At 43.6% G+C, this 21,334-nt stretch overlaps 1 protein-coding gene and 1 long non-coding RNA gene across 3 annotated transcripts in view; one reads left to right on the forward strand and one right to left on the reverse strand.

Annotated features, from left to right (window-relative positions):
- LOC147013300 (alpha-tocopherol transfer protein-like) overlaps positions 1–7,989 on the reverse strand; it is a 58,554-nt gene extending 50,565 nt beyond the window's left edge. The window contains exon 1 of the mRNA XM_085854998.1: positions 7,903–7,989. The gene's annotated coding sequence lies outside the window, so the exon portion shown is untranslated. The remainder of the gene's footprint in view (positions 1–7,902) is intronic.
- LOC147013301 (uncharacterized) overlaps positions 1–21,058 on the forward strand; it is a 31,514-nt gene extending 10,456 nt beyond the window's left edge. Inside the window, exons 1-4 of one of the 2 annotated variants that reach the window (XR_015051257.1) lie at positions 9,315–9,537; positions 13,756–13,819; positions 14,007–14,125; positions 16,222–21,058. This is a non-coding gene — a long non-coding RNA (uncharacterized LOC147013301). Of the gene's footprint in view, positions 1–9,314; positions 9,538–13,755; positions 13,820–14,006; positions 14,126–16,221 lie in introns of those variants that run through there. The other variant, XR_015051256.1, reaches the window with a different exon arrangement.
- The last annotated feature ends 276 nt before the right edge of the window (positions 21,059–21,334 follow it).

The raw sequence follows: 21,334 nt of genomic DNA on the forward strand, positions 1-21,334 counted from the left end.
CTCCTGGAGCCCACCTCTTTCCAAATTTCCGGTTTTTCCTTCCTGAGAGTTTAGTTCTGTACTCATCTTGTACATCCCATGCATCCTCCCCTACCCCTCTTTACTTCCCACGCACCCCTCTATTTTATCCTTCAACCTTGATGTTGGTGTTTCCCCCTCTTTCTGCTGTTCCTTTTGTTCTGTTGCATCCTGATCCATTCTGTGTACCAGCTCTTCCATGAGCCTCGACTTTGTATACCAAAAAAAGTCTTCATGTTGAGGAATGTCCGCACGGTCATTACACATACTTGTTGGACTAATTGTCTGTTACAAAGAGTATCATCACACTGCACATGGGTAAAGTGGTGTCAGAGAAACTGCGCAAGCCTGGTGTTGGCTAAACAGTTAAGGTGACTGCCTCAAGATCTCAGGGTCTTGAGTTTGAGCCCCTGTTACGCTGTTAAATTACACCAAGTGGGTTGATTCAGCCTGTCATCTTCCTGAGGTCTGCAAAATGAGTACCAGCTGACTGGAAACGAGGAGCACTGCATCGGCAGAACAGCTGCGCTCCTTGAAATGATGCAAACAGCAGCCACATGCTGCATACAAAATAATAATGATAATAACTAGAACTGCCACTTTATAACTGTTGGTAGTGATGACCGGGTATCAAGATGTCTCGCTTGATACAACCCCACTTTGATACAATGCAGGATTGATGAGTTATGTATTGAGTAACACACCATGTTCAGTCTATTTATTACGTACAAAGTTCACCTATCCTCCTGGGGACATCGGTGGTATCAATTGAATTGGTACCTAAATAATCTGAAGACGAAGTAATGTGTTCGCACCATGGGTCTATAGGGCATACTGAGACGTTCCTCAGTCTAACGAGGCCCCACACGTTTCTTTACAATGCGGGATTGACGAGTTATGGACCTAGTAACAGGCCACATTCAATCTATTTATTACATATGCAGTTGACCCTTTTTTCCTGGGAACATCATCGGTATCAATTGAATCGCTACTCCTCTACTCTCAAACCCATCCAGATGCAGCCAAGTGAGCCTTATTAAAAAAAAAAATTTCAAAGACTTCTCAGATTCAAATAATCAAATAATTCTGGCTGCCAGACAATGTGGCCGATTGGGTTGAAATTTAAAACATGTATTCCTCATCACCAATAGATCATATGCCTGGTCTTGGCTTAATGGTTCGGGTTGTGGGCTTTGAATCCTAGGGTCCTGAGTTCAAATCCTGCTCAGCTGTTGAATTAATACCAGGTGGGGTTAACTTGGCCTGTCATCCTTCTGAGGTCGGCAAAATGAGTGCCGGCTTGCTGGAATACTGTCGGAGTGGTGACCTGTCCAGGATTGTGCCCAAATAGCCAAGGAGACTGCTTAAGCAGCACCAACGCTCTGCACAGAGTATGGTCCAAATCTCCTCCTCCTCCACTAGATCATAATGGTTAAGTTTCATGTCGATTGATGAAGCAGTTCAAGAGAAATAATTCTAAGATTTTCGTTCAATCCAACATGGCTGCCAGACCATGTGACATTAATTATTCATGAACACCGTGGTATCCCCAAGGTTTGGGGAACAGGTGTGTAAAGTTTCCCCTCGATCTGTCAAGCCATTCTGGAGGGTTTTGAAGTTATATTCTTCAAAAAATCATAACTGTTAGTCCTTGTGAACTATGATGTTGAAATTTACACCGTGTATTCCTCAAGGGTAGTAGATTATGTGTGTGGAGTATCGGATTAATCTGGCAAGCAGTTCTGGAGTAGAATATTTTAAAGTTTATTATTATTTTTTTTTACTTTCAATTCAATATGGCTGCCGAACCACGTGACCTACAACATCATAAATTTATATTCTGCCTCTAATTGTGTAGGGGATGAAGCTTGTGAAGTTTTATGTTAATCGGATAAGGTGCATTTTTCTATCCAATATGGCCACCAAACCATGTGACTTGTGATGTCATCATTTTCACACTATATGCACCAACAGTGTCAGATGATACTTCACTTGTAAAGTTTTGCTTCGAAAGGATAAGCAGTTCCAGAGAAAACATTATTTAATATTTTCCTTCAATCCAATATGGCTGCTAAACCATGTGACCTCTCAATTATTTTTGATCACCTTTGTATCCCCAAGGCTTGGGAAACATGTAAAGTTTCGCCTCTGTTGTGCTGTTTTAATTAAAAAAACAACATGGCTGCTGAACCACGTGACCGATGACGTCATCAATTTTTTCGTTTGACCAATTTATTCCTACATGACCCTCAAAGATTTTCATACTGATCGGATACAGCATTCTACGTGTCGAATTTTGACCAGGATACCATTTCACCGATGACGTCATTTAAAAAAAAATCATACTCATTCCCCATACAGAGTAGTTGCCATGTGCCAAGTTTTATTTTTTTTCATTTGTGCAGTTCCGGAGATACAGAGGTCCAAAGTTTTTCCATTTTTCCAACATGGCTGCCACACCACATGACCGATGACATCAAAATTATCATTAAAAAATTCTACATTCAGTGGTCGTATCCATGGTGAAAATTGTGTAAATCCTTGCAGAGAAAATTAATTTAATATGGAATAAACCCACAAAATCATGTCGGCATAATAATCTATATCTATACTAAAAAATGTCTGTGTGTGTCAGTGTGTGTGTCGACTCCATATCTCTAAAACCATGAAACCTAACAGCCTGAAACTTTGCATGCATGCTAAGAAAACTCCAAGGAAGTGCATGAGTGAAAATTGGATGCTTGGGTGAATTAGAACACCCCTTTTGAAGACAATTAACGGCCTTATTTAATTATATCCTTCATCAGGCGATCCTCGACCACCTTGCTCTTTGGGGTCCTAAGGCGTAACCCAAGTAAATTCGCTGGAGTCATCATACCTGGAGCTGGAGAATGCCAAATCATCATACCTACAAATCGCTGGATACATTGCAATGCTTATAAATGCCCGGAGACACCAACATTTGTGGCTTTATTTAATTTCTGCACATGCCATAACCTCTGGAATCTCTTAACCGAGGCCGAATTTCAAATTATAAACTTCTTTATTGATTTCAGCAGTTCTTCTGACTGCTAAAAAAAAAAAGTGTTCATTTGTCCAATTTTGACATTGCTTTGGCGTTTCCGGGTGCATGGGTTTATATGAACGATCAGCGATCGCTAATCGCTTGCCAAGCCAGCCGTTCCTTAAAAACTTTCATTGGAGTGCTTGGTTGAGTGCTTAAGCCACTTGGTGAGCGCTCACCAAGCTGCAAGGTTATACGTTTCAAAACCAAAAGAAGTATGCAAGACCCATCGCTTCACTGATGGGAATACCAATTGTTGTATACTTACTAAAATTAAAAAAGCGGAAATTAACTTTCACCCTTTAAAATTATGTGAATATCTTTTTGAAATATCAGCTGCTTTTTTTGTATCATTTTCTCACCTGTGTTGCAAATCCAACGACCTGCTTTGTGATGCTTTAAAAGGCTGTGTGTAATCAGTGTTTTCTGAATCCAATTAATATGAGAAACAGGTTTGAATGAGACTCGACATTATAATAAGTGAAGAAGAATATGAAGGAAGAAGAGATTTTGTTTTAATGTAAATTGAAACCGGCCCATCTATCCTCACCTTACTCAACAATATCATACTGTTTGCAGATTGACAAAAAGATGGCGATCAGAGCGCATGTAACTGTAGGGGGTACTGGTATTGCTTGATTAGTGGTATCCCCTATTGGACAATTGTTTCCGGCCAGATGCAGAAGGGACAGACAGACACTGGGACGGATGGATGCGCACCGAGACCAAGCTCCTTTTATACTATAGAGAACATGGCGATGCACGGGAAAAGTACCCATGCTTTCAATCCAAATTCACATCGATTGGACGTATGTTTCAGGCCCCATGCCCCCTGTGTTTGGCTCCCCGGTACCGTGCGGTGCCTCAGGAGGAGCACCGTCCGCTGAAAATGTTGGACAATTTTATTTGTAGATGACATCACTTTGTTTAACCTTTTTGTGTGATCTGATTTCATCATCCACCCTTCACTTCGACATAGATACATCTAAAAAAATATCGTCCATCGACCTTGTGTTCAGAGTTCCTCCATGTTGAATTTCAGTAATTTCCAACTTGTTTCCCTTTTTCAAAGAACTCTGTTCGAAGGTAAATCGTTGTTTGTTCTTTTTATGTTCAGTGCCTATAGAAAGTCTACACCCCCTTTCAAAATTTTCACCTTTTGTTGCCTTATAGCATCAAATCAGATTTTTTTTTCCACCTATATTTGTGCATCTTAACTCACAACTTCCAAGTGGAAAAACCAATTTCAGAAAATTAAAAACACAAAACTAGAAAATCTTGGTTGGATAAGTGTCCATCACCCTGAGTTAATTATTGGTGGAAGCACCTTTGACAGCAATTACAGCTATGAGTTTGTTGGGATAGGTCTCCACCAACTTTGCACACCTTGATTGGGCAATATTTGCCCATTATTCTGCACAAAACTGGACAAGCTCAGTCAAGTTTCAAACCTTGCCTCCAAAGCCAGTCGCCGACTGGGAATCCAACGTCGTGCAAAGTCCTTCCTCGGCCCTCCTGAGCTCCTGATCACTTACAAAGCTTTTGTCCGTAGCCTGATGGAGTACTGCTCTCCCCTCTGTGCTGGTGCTCCTGCCTCCCACCTTTCTCGGCTTCACGCTGTAGAAACCAAGGCATTTCGGATCATCGGCATCTCCCACAATGAGGCTGAGTCTTTGGGCCTCTCACTCAATCATCGCCGCAGGTTGGTCGGTGGTCTTTCTGTCTTCTACCATCTCCTTTGTCCCCACCACATTTCCTCAGGGCGCTCAAGGTCAGCCAACAACCCCCTTCTGGTAAAACTGCCAAAATCACGAATCACTACTCACCTTCACTCTTTCATTCCTCTTTTTCCCGCCTTTGGAATAAACTACCTCACTCTATTATTTCCCATTCTTCCCTCCAGGCTTTCAAAACAGCTGTTCACCACCACCTCTTATCATCCCCCATCCAAATCCTCGATCTTTTCTACCCCCGATAATCCACCCAAGCCCACTTCCTTCAATTCCCTGCTTTCCTTCCTGAAAGTCCCTGTAATGTCCATCTTCTATTCCCCATGTTCCCCATCCCATCCCTCTCCCTTCCACAGATCTCCTAACGTGTCTGTTCCCCACTGTTTTGTCCCTCCCACTCCCGCCTCTCTTGTCTCATGCCCCCTTGATGTGCGTTGTGTGTTGGCTCTCACACGAGCCTCGACAAGGTATACAAAAAAAACGAAGTTGTGTGGACAGCATTGATGGACAGCAATCTTCAAGTTATACCACAGATTTCCGATTGGATTTGTCATGCTCTGACTTGGCCGCTCAAGGACATGTATCTTTTTGTTCCTTAACCACTCCAGTGTAGCTTTGATGATGTGCTTCGGGTCGTTGTCATCCTGAAAGATGAACTTCTGTCCCAATTTCAGCTTTCTTGCAGAGGGCAGCAGGTTTTCCTCGAGGGTTTTTCTGTATTTTGCTCCGTACATCTTCCCTTATATCCTGACATGTGTCCCAGTCCCTGCTAATGAGAAACATCCCATAACATGATGCTGCAATCACCATGCTTCAGAGTAGGGATGGTGTTCTTTGGGTGATGTGCTATGTTGTGTTTGTGCCAAACGTCACGTTTTGCATTTAGGCTGAAAAGTTCCATTTTGGTTTCGTCAGATCACAAAACTTTTTGCCACATGGCTTCAGAATCTCTGGAGTTTTTTTTCATTCCTCAAATGGGACTCAAGGTGGGCTTTTTGAGTAATGACTTCCTCTTACCACCCTACCATCCAGGCCAGACTTGTGGAGTGCTTGGGATGTTGTTGTCACATACACACAGTGACCAGTCTCTGCCATAATGGCATGTCGCTCTTTTAAAGTTGCCATTGGCCTCTTGGTGGCCTCTCTGATGAGTCTCCTCCTTACTTGGTCATCCAGTTTGGAGGGATGGCCTGATCTCGGCAGGGTCTTGGTGGACCATACGCCTTCCACTTCTTAATGATTATCTTGACTGTGCTCCAAGGGATATCCAAGGCCTTTGAAATATTTTTGTACCCATTCCCTGATCTGTGCCTTTCCACAACTTTATCCTTTGAAACCTCCTTTTGAAACCTCCTTGGTGCTCATATTCCTGGTGGTGGGCTTTGGATCCTAGGGTCCTGAGTTCAAATCCCGCTCAGCTATTGAATTAATACCAGGTGGGGTTAACTCGGCCTGTCATCTTTCCGAGGTCGGCAAAATGAGTGCCAGTATGCTGGTATACTGTGTCGGAGTGGTGACCCTTCCAGGATTGTGCCCAATAGCCAAGGAGATTGCTGAAGCAGCACCAACGCTCTGCACAGAGTATGGTCCCAATCTCCCCTCTCCCCTCCCCTCTCTTGGTGCTCATGGTTGAGTCTTTGGTGTGAAATGCACTACTGAGCAGAGAAAACCTACAGGAACAGCTGATTTTATTCTGAAATAATCAGAATCGCTACAGCTCGATTTAACTCAGGTAGAGGCCAATTAAGTTGGTGTGTGATTTTGAAGGTGATTGATTACACCTGAGATAATTTTCAATTGCTATTTTAAGGTGTGGACACTTATCCAACCATGATATTCTAGTTTTGTATTGTTAATTTTCTGAAATTTGTGGAATTTGTTTTTCCACTTGGAAGTTGTGGGTTAAGATGAGTAAATAAATGTGGGGGGGGGGGGGGGAGGGAAATCTGATTTGATGCAATTTAATTCCAGTCTATGAGGCAACAAAAGGTGAACATTTTGAAACAGGGTGTAGACTTTTTATAGGCACTGTATGCAAACATTGGGGATACGTTTCCTTACTCATTGACACACACACACACACACACACACCTCATGTAAATTGAGTTTTTGAAGCCAAATCGTTGTTACTTCCATCACCAAAGGTGGACGGAGGTTATATTTTCACCACTGTTTGTGTGTTTGCTGGTGAGCACCTTATCTCAAAAAGTTATGGACAGATCCGGAGGAAACATGGTGGACAGTTTGGTATTGTGAAAAGGAAGGATTCGTTGCATTTTGGTGAAAATCTGGATCCGGATTAGATAAAAAAAACAATTTTAAAGTGATTCTTCACCATTGAGAGGTGGGGCCAAAAACGATATATAACATGATCCTTTAAAAAAGTTGTGGAAGAGTTATGACAAAACGAGGTGGATGAGTTGGGTAGGTGACAAGAACAAGCTGATTAGATTTTGGTTCAGGTCCGGATCCAGATACTGCCTGTCAGTGGGATACAAAATGTAAACTGTTCAGCCTGGCAGAGGTAAGCACTTCACTGAGTCCTGTTTTAGTATTTTTTTTTTTTTCTGAAACAATATGAATACTCTCCAGGTGGCACACTTAGATTTGCCCAATGTTGGCAAAACTTGGAGTGGTCGCAATTTATTTCTGATGTTGGAAGTCTGTGAAAGTGATATCTTGTACATTCAATGTTGGTCCAACGTAGTCAATACATTTACCCCATCAACATCCCCTCCAGCCCAATGAACCATAAATAACGAGCCTACACCAAGAAACTCGACACAGATGTTCATCCTTTCCTGTGCACTTTCTAAAAAGTGTCATATTATTCCCAGGATTGGGTGATTCTCTTGAAGCCATGAATAGAAGTCACGTTTCTGTTTATAACTCTTGTTGAAAAAGGAAAAACATTTTACTCGCCATCACATGTATATGCTTGGTGTTTGCTTAATCGTTGGGGTGGTGGGCTTGGGATCCTAATATCCTGAGTGAAAATCCCACTCGGCTGTTGAATTAATACCAGGTGGGGTTAACTCGGCCTGTTATCCTTCTAAGGTCGGCAAAATGAGTGCCAGCTTGCTGGTATACCATGTCGGAGTGGCGACCCATCCAGGATTGTGCCAATAGCCAAGGAGACTGCTTAGACAGCACCAACGCTCTGCATAGAGTATGGTCCTGATGATGGACGTATGAATCACATGTATGTATGGGGAACAAAGTGGGAAAAATGGGTCAGTGTAAAACTTGTAAAAATAAGGTACATATCAAACATAGGGGACACAAAGCATTGGGACCAAACACAAGTACGAACCACATGTAGCCATCACTTTTATTTCATACTAGACAACCCGTGACCCCGTTGGGTTCCCGTTGTGACAGCGGTTGATGAAAAAAAAATCATTTCAAGAAAAAAAAAAAAAAGATAGCTTCAGCGAACTATAGCGCTGAGGTTGTTTGCTTTGATCAAATTCTCCCAAAGAGTACTTGACTGAATGGGGAATTGATTTTTTTATAATTTTTTTCCGTTACGCGATTTGAACGAAACTTGATACTGCACAACGCAGGCGAATAGTGAGTAAGGTGGCTCTAAAATTTTTGCGCTATCGTGCACAGTTTTGGCTGTATTTCGGGAACATACATACATACATACATACAAGATGAGAGTTTTAGTCATATATAAGGAGATTTATCTTCCTCCATTATTCTGAAGATGCTTACAATAAAAACATGTAATTGTTATTCACAAGCCAATAACTGAATCATCTTTCCATTACCTTTCCTGATGAAGCTTTTTTCAAACTGAAAGAACATTAGATCCTTCAAGGAAGCGATGCACGCATGTCAGTGACATGCCATCACACAGGAATGTTTCCTCGACTTATCGTGCCAACTTGAACTTGTTCTTTCTGTTGGCACATTTCAACAAACTCAGCATCTTTTTTTTCCCACCTGACTTTCTGGAAAGTTCACAACATTTCAAAAACTTTTTCACTTCACATTGTAGAAATGATGTTTAAATTATCATCATTACAAATATAAAGTATTACAAAAAGATTCTTGATCTGTACTGTAAGAGAGATGTTTGTCTGTGTGTCTGTGTGTGTTGCTATTTTACTCTGAGATGGCCAAACGGAACTTCATCAAACTTTCAGAAGTTCAACAGTGAGTGCCGCGGAGTGTTTGGGGCAAAAATAAATATTTGAAAATTTTGAAAACAAAGTTGAATTTTTTTTATTTTTAAATCGATCTGTCATGCCTACTCCTTTGTAGCTATGTGAAAGGTAACATTAAATGATCCCCAACCCCATTCCTAAGTGGATGGAGGGAAGTGTTTTAGGTTACCACCAAAAAAATAGGGGGAAAAAACAAATTTGATTTCTTCAAAATGCCAACAGGATTGGAACAGCATCGGATAACATCAGGTACACCTCGTAATCATTTATACATCTAAACTTCAGCTCACCCTGATCAGCCATTCAGACCAAAGGACTGGTGTCACGTCTGACTCTAAACTGGTGTTCCCACACATCCCCTCTCTGGACTGTTCCTTTTTTCCTGTTGCACTCTGATCCGTTCTGTGTTCTAGTTCTTCCATGAGCCTTGACTCTGTATACAAAAAACCCGCTCTGTATACCTTTTCTCCTCTCTTCCTTTGCTCTAACGAAGGGTTAGACCCCAAACATCAGCTTATCTTCTCTTCATGGTGGATCAACACCATTTAAGGTATTTCATTTCCTATTTGTTTTGACTACCGGTCTACCGTACATTTGCCTCCCACGCAGATCGATATCTATGTGCAAGGGCTTGAGATTACATTCTTACTTTCATAGGACTTCAAGCTTGTTCTTGTTAAACATTGCAAAGTACTATTCGAGATCAATTTGGTAATCAATCTGAAAGTCCTGGTGTGAATACTGAGGTGGAATAAAGACGAGTGAAGTGGATAAGTAAGAGATGCACACCTGTGGTGTGTAGTGATATTTCCAGTTTGGGTGTGACCAGAACCAACATTCATTCATAACGCTTCCAGAAACATGAAGTCATTGAATCGTTCAGCAATATCACAGGAAATCTTGCCCTTTTTCACTCAACTTGCAACAAATTGTAACATAATATATATATATTTTTTTACCGCAATGCATTTTTACGGGGTCGCCAGAACACCACACCACAAGTCCTAAGCAATATATTGTTGCGGTTCTAAGAACCGCATGCATCCAACATACAGTGGTCCCAAGACAGTTATTTCATTAATATACGTGTAGATAGTCCCTTCCCTTTTGTCTAGTGCGACAACAGGGGCGTGTGTTGCGAGGATCTCATTGCTCGGTTTGCTTACATCATTCCTTCTTCATTGCATTTCTAACTTCATTCCTACTCTTCCTTTCTGATTATTCCTGAGGTAAATCTGAGCCACGTGCACCCTTCGCTGTGAGATGGGTCCTCAGCAAAGGCCAAGCAGGCATTACGCTGGACACCCCTCCATAGAAAACGCAGCCTGCCAAACGCACACGCGGCGGTAATTTCTGCCCAATGGACAGGAAACGCACCCAGCACGATGCCCACGCTGCATGGAACACATACCGAGGAGACGGAAGAAACAGCACCTTAGAAAGGGTACTCAAACACCACATGAGCATCGACAGCACAGAGCTCCCGTCCTCAAGCGATCCCTCAATCGAGGTCGACAATAGAAAGGCAACACCACTCCACGTTGTGCATGATATGGGCAGCACGTACTTTTCAACCCATTTTTGGACGAGTTATATCGATCGGGTTTCGCCGCGCACATGATAGCAGAATCGAGCGAGCATGAGCCCTGGCCACATGCGTAATAGCAGATCTACGCACACTGCACATGGGTTCGCCATAACATCGTACCTTTGGTCCTCGCTGGCGGCCGCGGATGTTCCCCATGGACAGCGAACGTCATCTCGCCTTTATGGCCACCGGAGCTGCGATCGGGCGGAGGCATGTTGGACAGCTCAGGCCACGTGGCGTACACGGAGCAGGCATGCAAGACTGGCGCCACTCTCGGCCGGTCGTCAGGGCATGACCCGGGGGTTCGTGCAAGGCAATTCATGGCGTGGAGTTCGGTATGGGCGATTGGTGTCATGTTGTGGGGTTGGAGCGAGACAATTCCACAGCGCGGAGTTGTCTTGCCAGAATTGGAATGTTGCAGTTTCCAGCCATCGCAGCTGGGCCGCGCAGGGGGTCGGAGCCAATCAGAGTGCCCAATTCGGGTGATGACACAACGCTTCGGGGTGGCCCCCCGCCCCATGCCGCAGGGCCTATAAAGGTCCGAGCGGAGCCTTCGATCGCTCTCTCTGCCCTGCCTCGCCTCCCGTTCAAGCTGGACTTCGACTCCGTCTTCTGTCGTCATCGCCGCGACTAAGCCCCCAGTTCTCCGCCCACATGTCGCTGAGTCCACCTACCACTCCGTCCGCACTCTCGACTCCGCCTTCCCCACCCACATCCCTCCTTTACGCCGACGGTTGCGTCGCATTCTCTGGATGACGCTTTGCACTAATTTCCACGAAGCGAGAGACGACGCGCCAGCTGTCAGGGGGGTACCGCACCATGGATCATTCCCACAAAACGTATTGGTGGCGCGTTCGGGCAATCAATTATACAAAGGTACCGAGAGACTGTCGCCTCAACTCCTCTCCAGTGTCGCTCGGCTGCATCTGCTCCGGTAAAGTGATCCGGTTCGGACAAGGCGTACCGAAGGTGTGTTCCCCGTTAATTAAATCACGTGATTAATTAGGTAATCCGGTTAACCCATAGACGGGAGGACCCCAGGTCACGCGGTTGAGTTATTGGCGTCCATGGTCGGTTAAGCGACCCGCCGCGTCACAGAATTATCCGTGTGCGACAGCCTTCCATTCTGGAGAGTCTTGTGGGAGCCGAGATAGCTTTCCCCCCCCCCCCCCCCGAGTGGTCTTCTCACCCGACCCCCGGCCTGCAACAATATATTACAGGAATATGTTTAATTTGCATCTATCTTATGTGGCCACCAAATATCAACATCTCGTCATATCTTTGCTCTCAGATGGCATATTTAAATGATTTAAAATTCCAGAATTGGGTTTTTGGACACAAGGATGAATTTGAAATACAGTATAATTTTAAAATTTGATTGGATTAATAGCTTATTTGCATAAAGGGCACAATAGGTAGATTGAGGCTTTAGTACCTCTTACCTGTGTTAAGTTATAGTTTACTGTAAGGCGTGTTTAAATGTTGCCCGCAACAGGACAGGTGTTGGTTGTCTGATTGAGGCAGAGCTTAGTTTTTGGGGGTTTCTTGTCGTTTATGAAACATTCTCTCAGGCTGATGGAGGAGCGGTGACACAATTCACACACCCATGCAGAGAGATACATGAGACAACACCAAACTTGATTTTCATACAAAAACAGCCCCTGAGATTGGGGGAAGTGAGATCGCTTCCCAGAACACTCTGAGTACGCACAACGTCATTTTTATGTCATAGCTTTTCTCTCTGCACTTAGTGGAGCAATCAAGAAGACATTTCCTTCTCCCTTTGGATGCCAATCTTGGCGGGGGGGGGGGGGGGAGGGGGTTGTTTCTCTATCCTTTAAATTCCGAGCAATAAGAAAGGAAGTAGCTCGTGCCATTTTTAGCTCACCTGCACTTGAATTCATTGAACTTATGCGCGAGTCTGCAGACACTTCAATCATTATCACTTCAACTAGACGCACGATTTTGATGAAACATGGCCACATTCTTCCCCTCTGATGCCTAACGAAGTTTTTTTTGACTGCAGCAAAATCTGCACTAACGGGTTGAAATTGGGGCTAAAACGCTAAAATTGCTGCCTTAACCAACAGGAAGCATTTCAACAGCAGCACAGCCATGCATTTAGCAAAAACCTATATATATATATATATATATATATATATATATATATATATATATATATATATATATATATACATACATATATATGCAATGTCGAGGCTCTTATAAGGGCTTGCGCTCTTGCACTGGATGAGACGAAACAGCACCGTGTGTCGTCTCTCACTCAGTGTTCTGCTCCAGCCTCTTGCCCCAGTTTTGCGTGCTTCTGCTACATGCCTTCCTCGCTGCACTGCCTGGGTCTTGTTGTTCATGTGTATTGTGTATCCCACTTGGGGGGATTGGGAGGGGGGTGAGATGGAGTGGATGAAAGAGACAGCACTGTCAACGCCTCTCATCGTGTGATGTGTAATGATTTATTTATTTATTTATGTATTTGTTAAAGACCACATTGAAACTGTTTCCACCATTTTGTATGGCAAACAATTCGGTTTATTCTATTGGTTCTGATGGGGGGGGGGGGTTAAATTTATTGTAATCTTATGTTACATAAGGCATGGGAGTAACCACCGCTGTATCACAAGCAGTGACAACCACTCCTTGTCAGCTTGTGAGAAAGTTTGAGTTTGGCATCATTCAGAGTCTGGGCATGAACGTGCAATGGTAACTCTGTGTGGTTTTGTCCTGACCGGTGGTTGCCATCTACTCAACAGTACTTTGTTGATTCTTGGAAAGTATGTTGAGATTGTTTTCTTGAAAGAGAGTTGTTTCAGTCTACGTAGGAGAGGTAGTTACCCTTTCTCATTTCATTCCATTTTACTGCATTGTATTACTCATTTATAGCAATAAAAACAACAGGCTTGGAAGAACCACTTGATAGACCTAATTATTTATTTATTTTTTTGGGGTGATTTTGTTCTTTCCACGTTGAGATGGTTTTAATTTTATTTTCATTACGTAACTTCAATCACAGTTTTAACTCATTGTTGGCAAAAACATAAAAAAATGACCTGAGTAGGTTAGGATTTCATTCATTCAAATGATTTCATCTATCATGTTACAAAATATGTTTTATTTGCATTGTTTTAAATATTTTCCTCATCCAATACCCTCCTTACACAGCCTCTATCAAAATGATACACTGAAGCTCGAGGATAAAAAAGGGAGGCTGATGTCAGAGGAACAAGTAAGTTTATGGCAAAAACGTGCTCACTATGAGATCACACATTTAGTGGGATGAGATTGCCATCTGGGGGGCTAGTCTACATTGAACAAATATTTATCAACAGTTTGTCTAAAATTTATTGTGGGACGAAGAAACATTGTTCCTGAACTCATTTTTCTTATGTTAATATCTCGATCCTTCCTGGCAGCCGCCCATAGGGGACCTCCATGCGGAGCTCCCCGGACTATGTACCAGCCACTTTGATGACCCCAATGACTGAGATCGCTGGAATTAAAACTGTATCTCTCGATGATGTGAATGTACATGGTAAGTTTATTTCATGGTGATTGGAAAATATGTTGAGAGAACAAGAAAATAGCAGTGATTAATTTGGCAGACTGTTTCATTGCAATACTTTTTGCGAATAATTTCTTCATTGTATATATAACAACAGGTTGAATAGAACTTCAATTTGTGGTTCACGTAAAAATATTTTCACAAAAAAAATAAGTGACCACTATATTCGTTCTTGTTGTGTGTCTGTCTGTCTGTCTGTCTGTATGTCTGTCTGTCCCGAGTATAGCTGCGTGGGTTTTGATCCGATCCTGATAAAATTTTGGTGGGAGGTTTATATCATGATCTAGTTGTGTTTTCCTGAGAATGGGCGTGGTGCGCCCATTATGGGTGGGGCCACGCCCAAAAAACATGTGTTTTTAGGGGGTAGCCGATTTCAATTTGCATCTTCTCCTCGGGGGTTTGTCGAATCTGACAGGGGTTTCGGTATTTGGTTAGCCCAATGGCACCTGAATAGCCCCACGGAGCTCGATTTTTTTTTTTCATTTTCGTCCCAAGGTCAAGGTCACTAGGTCACAAACTTAGAAAATTGCGAATTTTGACGTAAAAAAAATTATCTTCTCCGAGGGGTTTGTCTCATCTGGTTGGGGTTTCGGTATTTGATTAGCCCAATAGCACCTGCATAGTCCCACGGAGCTCGATTTTTTTTTTTTCATTTTCGTCCCAAGGTCAAGGTCACAAACTTAGAAAATTGCGAATTTTGACATAAAAATTATCTTCTCCGAGGGGTTTGTCGAATCTGGCTGGGGTTTCGGAATTTGCTTCGCCCAATAGCACCTGCATAGCCCCACGGAGCTCGATTTTTTTTTTTTTCATTTTCGTCACAAGGTCACGAACTTAGAAAATTGCGAATTGTGTTTTTAGGGGGTAGCCAATTTCAATTTGCATCTTCTCTTTGGGGGTTTGTCGAATCTGACAGGGGTTTCAGTATTTGGTTAGCTCAATAGCACCTGCATAGCCCCACGGAGCTCGATTTTTCATTTTCGTCCCAAGGTCAAGGTCACGAACTTAGAAAATTGCGAATTGTGTTTTTAGTGGGTAGCCGATTTCAATTTGCATTTTCTCCGAGGGAGTTTGTCGAATCTGGCAGGGGTTTCAGTATTTGGTTAGCCCAATGGCACTTGCATAGCCGCACGGAGCTCGATTTTTTTTTTCATTTTCTTCACAAGGTCATGAACTTAGAAAATTGTGAATTTTGACATAAAAATCATACGACCACCCAAACTTTGAGAGCTTGGATGACAATATTTTTTATGCATAATCTTGAGGTCATTCCCCACCTAAAGTCTTGAAACCATTTTGCTCTATCTGGAACACCTTGCCCGTGGCGCCCCCTTCAAGTTTGTTTTTACGCTGATTTCATCAAAGTATGGATAATCTGAGGAGTGTGAAATGTCATATAGCCTATATGACGTTATATTGTTCCTGGAATGTTCCGGAGGAAGTTTTGCACCAAAGGTCATAATCCTTGACCTTTGACCTTTAAAGTTCACAAAGGTCAAATTTTCAAAGTTGTAGGAATCGAACCGGGTTTTCGACCTTCTTCGACGAACTAACTCCAATAAGCTATAGCACGTATCCTGTTTCCTTATTTTAATGTCCACAACATTGTTTTGTGACCTTTAAAGGTTATGCAAAGGTCAAATTTTGAAAGTTGTTGAACGAAACCGGGTTTTTGACATTTTGCAGCTAATAACCTGTCACTCTTACCACATCATGTTGATCATTTTTATAACTTGGTCAAACATTATCACATTGTCTCATCCTTGACTTCTGAAACAATCTACATCGTCAAATACCGCTCGTGAACCATCGTCGTCTTCAGACTTGTTCTTTAAAATGATTTTCGCCCTCGTTGTAGTTTCACATTGTAATGTTGGCATCAGAATAATTTTTCACTCGTTCAAGTGGCAACAACTTTCACCATGTTAAACCTCACGGAATAATTTGGAGAGAGGAACGACTGGTCTGGGTTTGTTTTGCTCAATTTGATTTCAAACTCACCAAAATATAATTGTTGTTTTTTTCTTTGACCCATTGTTTACTCATCCCAAACCCAAATCCTTCAGAATGGTTGGACATCAATTTATTGGAAGATGATGAAGACGAAGAGATGGTGTAATTAACCTGGGAAAGCATCATTAGTGTTATATTCATCATTTTAGATGTTTACTGGATCGGTTCCTATTTCACAAAGTGGATCAAGAGTTTGGAGAAGATTTTCACCAAAAGAAAGAGCAACTCTAAAAAGAGGAAGAGGCCAATATTTCTTGAAAGTTTACATGCTGAAGATGTTTGTGCTTTCATGAGAATAAAATAAATATTGTTACGAATTTCGGCCCGCTCAGCGTGCGATCGGCCACGTAACTCAAATCGCGACCGCGTCGCCCACCGGAACGGACAATTCAGTCGTGACCCTCCTTGGAACTACCGCCAGGAGCTAGTCACGGGTGGGTCTTTCGACCCCACCACAATCGTGCCAATCGGCCACCCGCGCAGGATAGGTTTGTTCGCCAAACTCGACCTACCTAAGTACCTGCGCAGGTAGTTAACCGGGCGATCGTACCTCGCCGCTGGCCGGACTAGGACACGAACCGCTTAAGCGGTCCGTTCCGTGCTTCAGTGATAACCGAGCGGTGTTATCGCCGGCCCCGACGGACGTGATTATTTACCGGGTGCTTACACTCCTCTACCAATTCCTTCCGTGATGCAAGATGGAACTTTGAAACAAGGGAAAGGACGCAACGAAATGGGGAACAGTTCAACAAGCACATTTATTGCACACTCAGACAAGCATGTATTTTACAGCCATACAGTAATTCAGGCACGTATACAGTGAAAGCAAGCAAAGGCAGAGTTACAACCGAATAAAGTATCTTTCTTTCACACGCACACTTAGACAATTCTACTTGTAAGACGGCGCCACCACATGCATTTACACAAAAGCAAAGGAAAAAAGCCACCCTCAAAGGCAAGGGTGGCAGACGACAGGTTCGTGGACCAAATGTGCGTGGAACTTGGATGAGCGGCCAGGTCCACGAGACCGAAGGGTCTTACCTGCGCCCTCGTGGCGTGAGGCGGGCAAGTCACGATGTCAGCGTAGCTGCGCCTGGCTTCGTGCCCCTGGCGTGGCCGGTGAGCTCTCTCCGGCATTCTCCGCGCAGGCATGTGTTTCACCGTCGGCACCACGGTTGGGGAGGGGAACAGACGGGGTTACCGGCGCTTCCTTAGCGCCGAGCTCGCTAAGGGAGAGGGGAATTGCTGACGCTCCGAGCTCCTTCCTTTCCGTCGATCGGCCCCCGTCTGCCTTAAGACTTCAGCCCTGAGCTCCGTCTCCCGACTCTGCCCCACCGACACTGCCGCACGGACACTGCCGCCATCTGCCTCTTCGAGCTCCGTCCTGTTCTCCGACCCCTCCAGACTGCCACTCTCCAGACCCGACTTGACTGCCCCACCGACACTGCACTCGACTTGACTGCCCCACCGACACTGCACTCGACTTGACTGCCTCACCGACACTGCACTCGACTTGACTACCTCACCGACACTGCACTCGACTTGACTGCCCCACCGACACTGCACTCGACTTGACTACCTCACCGACACTGCACTCGACTTGACTGCTCCACCGACACTGCTTGACTGCTACTCTCCAGACCCGACTTGACTGCCCTGGACTGCGCCATGCTCGCGCTTATATAGGCTGGGGGAGGAGCGCCTATGCAAATTTGTGGATCTCACCGGGTTCGGAGACGGGGCTACACCACCTGATGCTCAGCCATTGGATGGATGAAAAGTGGGCGTGAATCATTCCTGATCCGTTTTTCGCGGCGAAAGGAACCCATTCACAACCCATGGCACGACGTTTGGTAGAAAGGCGAAGGTGGTGGGAGTTTGCTGTGGTGGTTTGGGAAGGGTGTTCGTGGTGGCGATTTGGTTGTTGGCGGGCGTCGTTTGAGAATGGCGGTGAAGCGATGTTTGCGGGGTGGAGTTGTGGAGGTAAAGAGGCGAAGGTGGTGGTGTTTGAGTTGTAGTTGTTTGGGAATGATGTTGGTGGTGGCGATTTGGTTGTTGGAGGATGATTTGTCCAAAATAATGTTAGAGAAAAGAAAAACGGCTATCTCAAAGGATCGCAGCCCGGTGAACACGGAAAAATCCCTCTAAACAACGGTGGGGAAATCTAACTGCACATATACTTATCGTCATAACTGATCTAAGGACCCTTTATGGTGTATTGCGAATTTCCACAGCCGTAACAATATACAACATGAAGCATCGTGTTAGAATCTTATTTTATCAATGTATATTTCCATCGGCTGTTGTTGCCTTTATTGACCCCAATATGTATGCATAATTGGTTTGCAGTTGTGTACATCTCAAATGTTATTAAGCTTTGAAATATCGGCCTTCAGGACAGTCTACTGTCTCAACAAGTAAAAAAGACAAAATGACTTCAACGGCTAACCCATATTTCTATGAAAACTAAAATGGCTGCCAGTCTTCCAGTCGGCCATCTTTCATCAGATCACAAAATAAAGTGAGGGGCATGTGTATGCCATCATGTACTGTTTTTGCCAAGTTTGAACATGTTTGAACATGCATGTCTTAGAAATGGTTGGGGACACGCGGAAGGAAGAAAATGGCTGTAAGTCTACCAGTCGGCCATCTTTGATCTGATCTCAAAAAGAAATGACGTGCTTCTGTGAGGCATCATTATTTATCCGTGTCCCAAGTTCGAACAACATTGGTAAATGCTTGTCCGATAAATGGTTGAGGACGTGTTTGACACCGGGATTTTTTTTACAAATAAAATGGCTTTCAGTCGGCCATCTTGGAAATGATCTCCAAAAAAATGATGTGGTTATGTATATCATCTTGTGTTATCTTTGTGCTAAATATGAATAAAATCGGTCTATACATGTCTGAGCTATGCCTGCGGATGCATGCACAAACGCACGGACACAAAAATCGAGACCAAATCCATAAGCCCCCGTTATGGCCTAAGTCCAATGGGGGCTAATAATGGGTGGTCAGATATCGTGGAGTGGATGCAGTAAATCCCGACTTTCAGAAGGCATTTGATGAGGTACCACATAAGGTTGTTAGGTGACGTGAGAGCTTGTGCAGTGACTGGAATAGTGGATACCTGGGTTAAAAAGTGGCTTTGTGATAGGAAGCAAAGAATGGCTGTGAGTGGGAGGATGTCTAGCTGGGAGGATGTAAGTGGTGGGGTACCTTCGCGGTCAATACTAGGAGCATTATTATTAGCCCTCGTTGGACTTAGGACAAAACGGGGGCTTATGGATTTGGTCTCGATTTTGGTGTGTGCGCATATGCACGTGTGTGCATCCGCAACCATTTCTCGGATATGCATTTACCGATGTTGTTCAAACTTGGGAAGCTGATAAAGAATGATGGCTTACATATTCACGTCAATGTTTTTCGATATTAGATTCACGATGGCCGAATGGCAGCCATTTTGTTTCTGAAATGTGTCGCCAACCATTTCTCAGACATGCATGGTCCGATTTTGTTCAAACTTGGCACAAGCACAGTACATGATGGCATACACGTGCACCTCACTTTATTTTGTAATCTGGTCAATGATAGCTGGTAGACTGGCTCGTAGAATGATGTAATCACTGGTAGACTGGCAGCAAATTAGTTGTAAAAAAACAACCAGTATCAAACACGTCCTCATCCATTTCTCGGCCATGCATTTGTCGATCTTGTTCAAACTTGGCACACATAAAGAATGACGGCTTACATCGGCCCTTCATTGTTTTCTCGAGATCATATCCAAGATGTCCGACTGGCAGCCGTTTTGTAACTTCAACGTGTCCCCAACCATTTCTCGGACATGCATTGATCCGATTTTGTCAAAAGCACAGTACACGATGGCTTACACTTGCACCTAACTTTATTTTGTGATCTAATCAAAGATGGCTCACTGGTAGACAGGTGGCCATTTTAGTTGAAAATCAACATGGGCTCGCACTTTAACTCCACACAGTAAAATTACCAAATGAACGGGGACTATGACTTTTTTTGTCTTTTTTCCTTCTTCACAACAACCAAAGGTTGTCAGCTGAGGTGAGGGAGGGTTTGTGGAGTTATTGATGAAGTGGATACCTGCGTTGGAAACTTTTTGAGATATTGTGCTATGCAGTGGCCTGCGAAAGTATTCACTAGTATTCACTCCCTATCAATAATGCCACATCGAGATGAATTACGAATTGTGTAGAAACTTGTTTATTCATAACTGAAGAGATCAAACTAAACACTGGTATAGTTGAAGGAGGTTACATCTCAGGAATACCTGCAAAAAGCATGTATAGATCAAAATCCACTGGTTGCAAAAGTATTCAGATCCTGAGGTCAGTACTTGGTGAAAACACCTTTTGCAGCAATGACAGCTGTGAGTCTTTTTGGGTAGGTCTCTAGCAGATATTCACATTGAGATGGTGAAGTCTTTGCCCATTCTTCATGTGAAAACTGCTCTCGTTCTGCCAAGTTTGATGGGGATCGTCGATGGATTGCAATCTTCAAGTCTCGCCATAAATGTTCAATTGAGTTGAGATACAGACTTGTGTTTTTGTTTTTATTCAGCCACTTCAGTGTGGCTGTAGCTTTGTGCTTCGGATCATTGTCCCGTTGAAATGTGAATCTCTGACCCAGTTTCAGATTCATGGCCAACTCAAGTTGGTTTTCATCAAGGATTCTCCTGTACTTTTGCACCATTTATTGTCCCTTCTATATTGACAAGTTTGCCAGGCCCTGCTGATGAAAATAGCCCCACAGCATGATGCTGCCAACACCCTGCTTGACAGGAGGGATGGTGTTGACTGGGTGATGTTCAGTGATGGGCTTGCTACCAGACATAACGCTTTGAATTTAGACCAAAAAGATCAATTTTGGTTTCGTCCAACACAAAACGTTTCTCCACATGTCTGCAGTATCATTAAAATGCGTTTCTGACAAACTCCATACGAGCTTTTAGGTGAGTATTTTTCAGTAATTACTTATTCCTTGCCACCCACCACCTGCAACCGCTTGTCTGATTGATGCGGAACTTTAAACATAGAAGCTGGACTCCCCATGGAGAATATTTTATTGCCAACTCTGATGTCATAGGTCACATGGCATGGCAGCCACATTGGTTTAAAGGAAGAAAAAAACCGA

The sequence above is a fragment of the Eptatretus burgeri genome, chromosome 14 (genome assembly GCF_056783735.1).
Source record: "Eptatretus burgeri isolate ZD-2024b chromosome 14, Ebu_testis_v1, whole genome shotgun sequence".
In the NCBI taxonomy this organism is placed as follows: domain Eukaryota; kingdom Metazoa; phylum Chordata; class Myxini; order Myxiniformes; family Myxinidae; genus Eptatretus; species Eptatretus burgeri.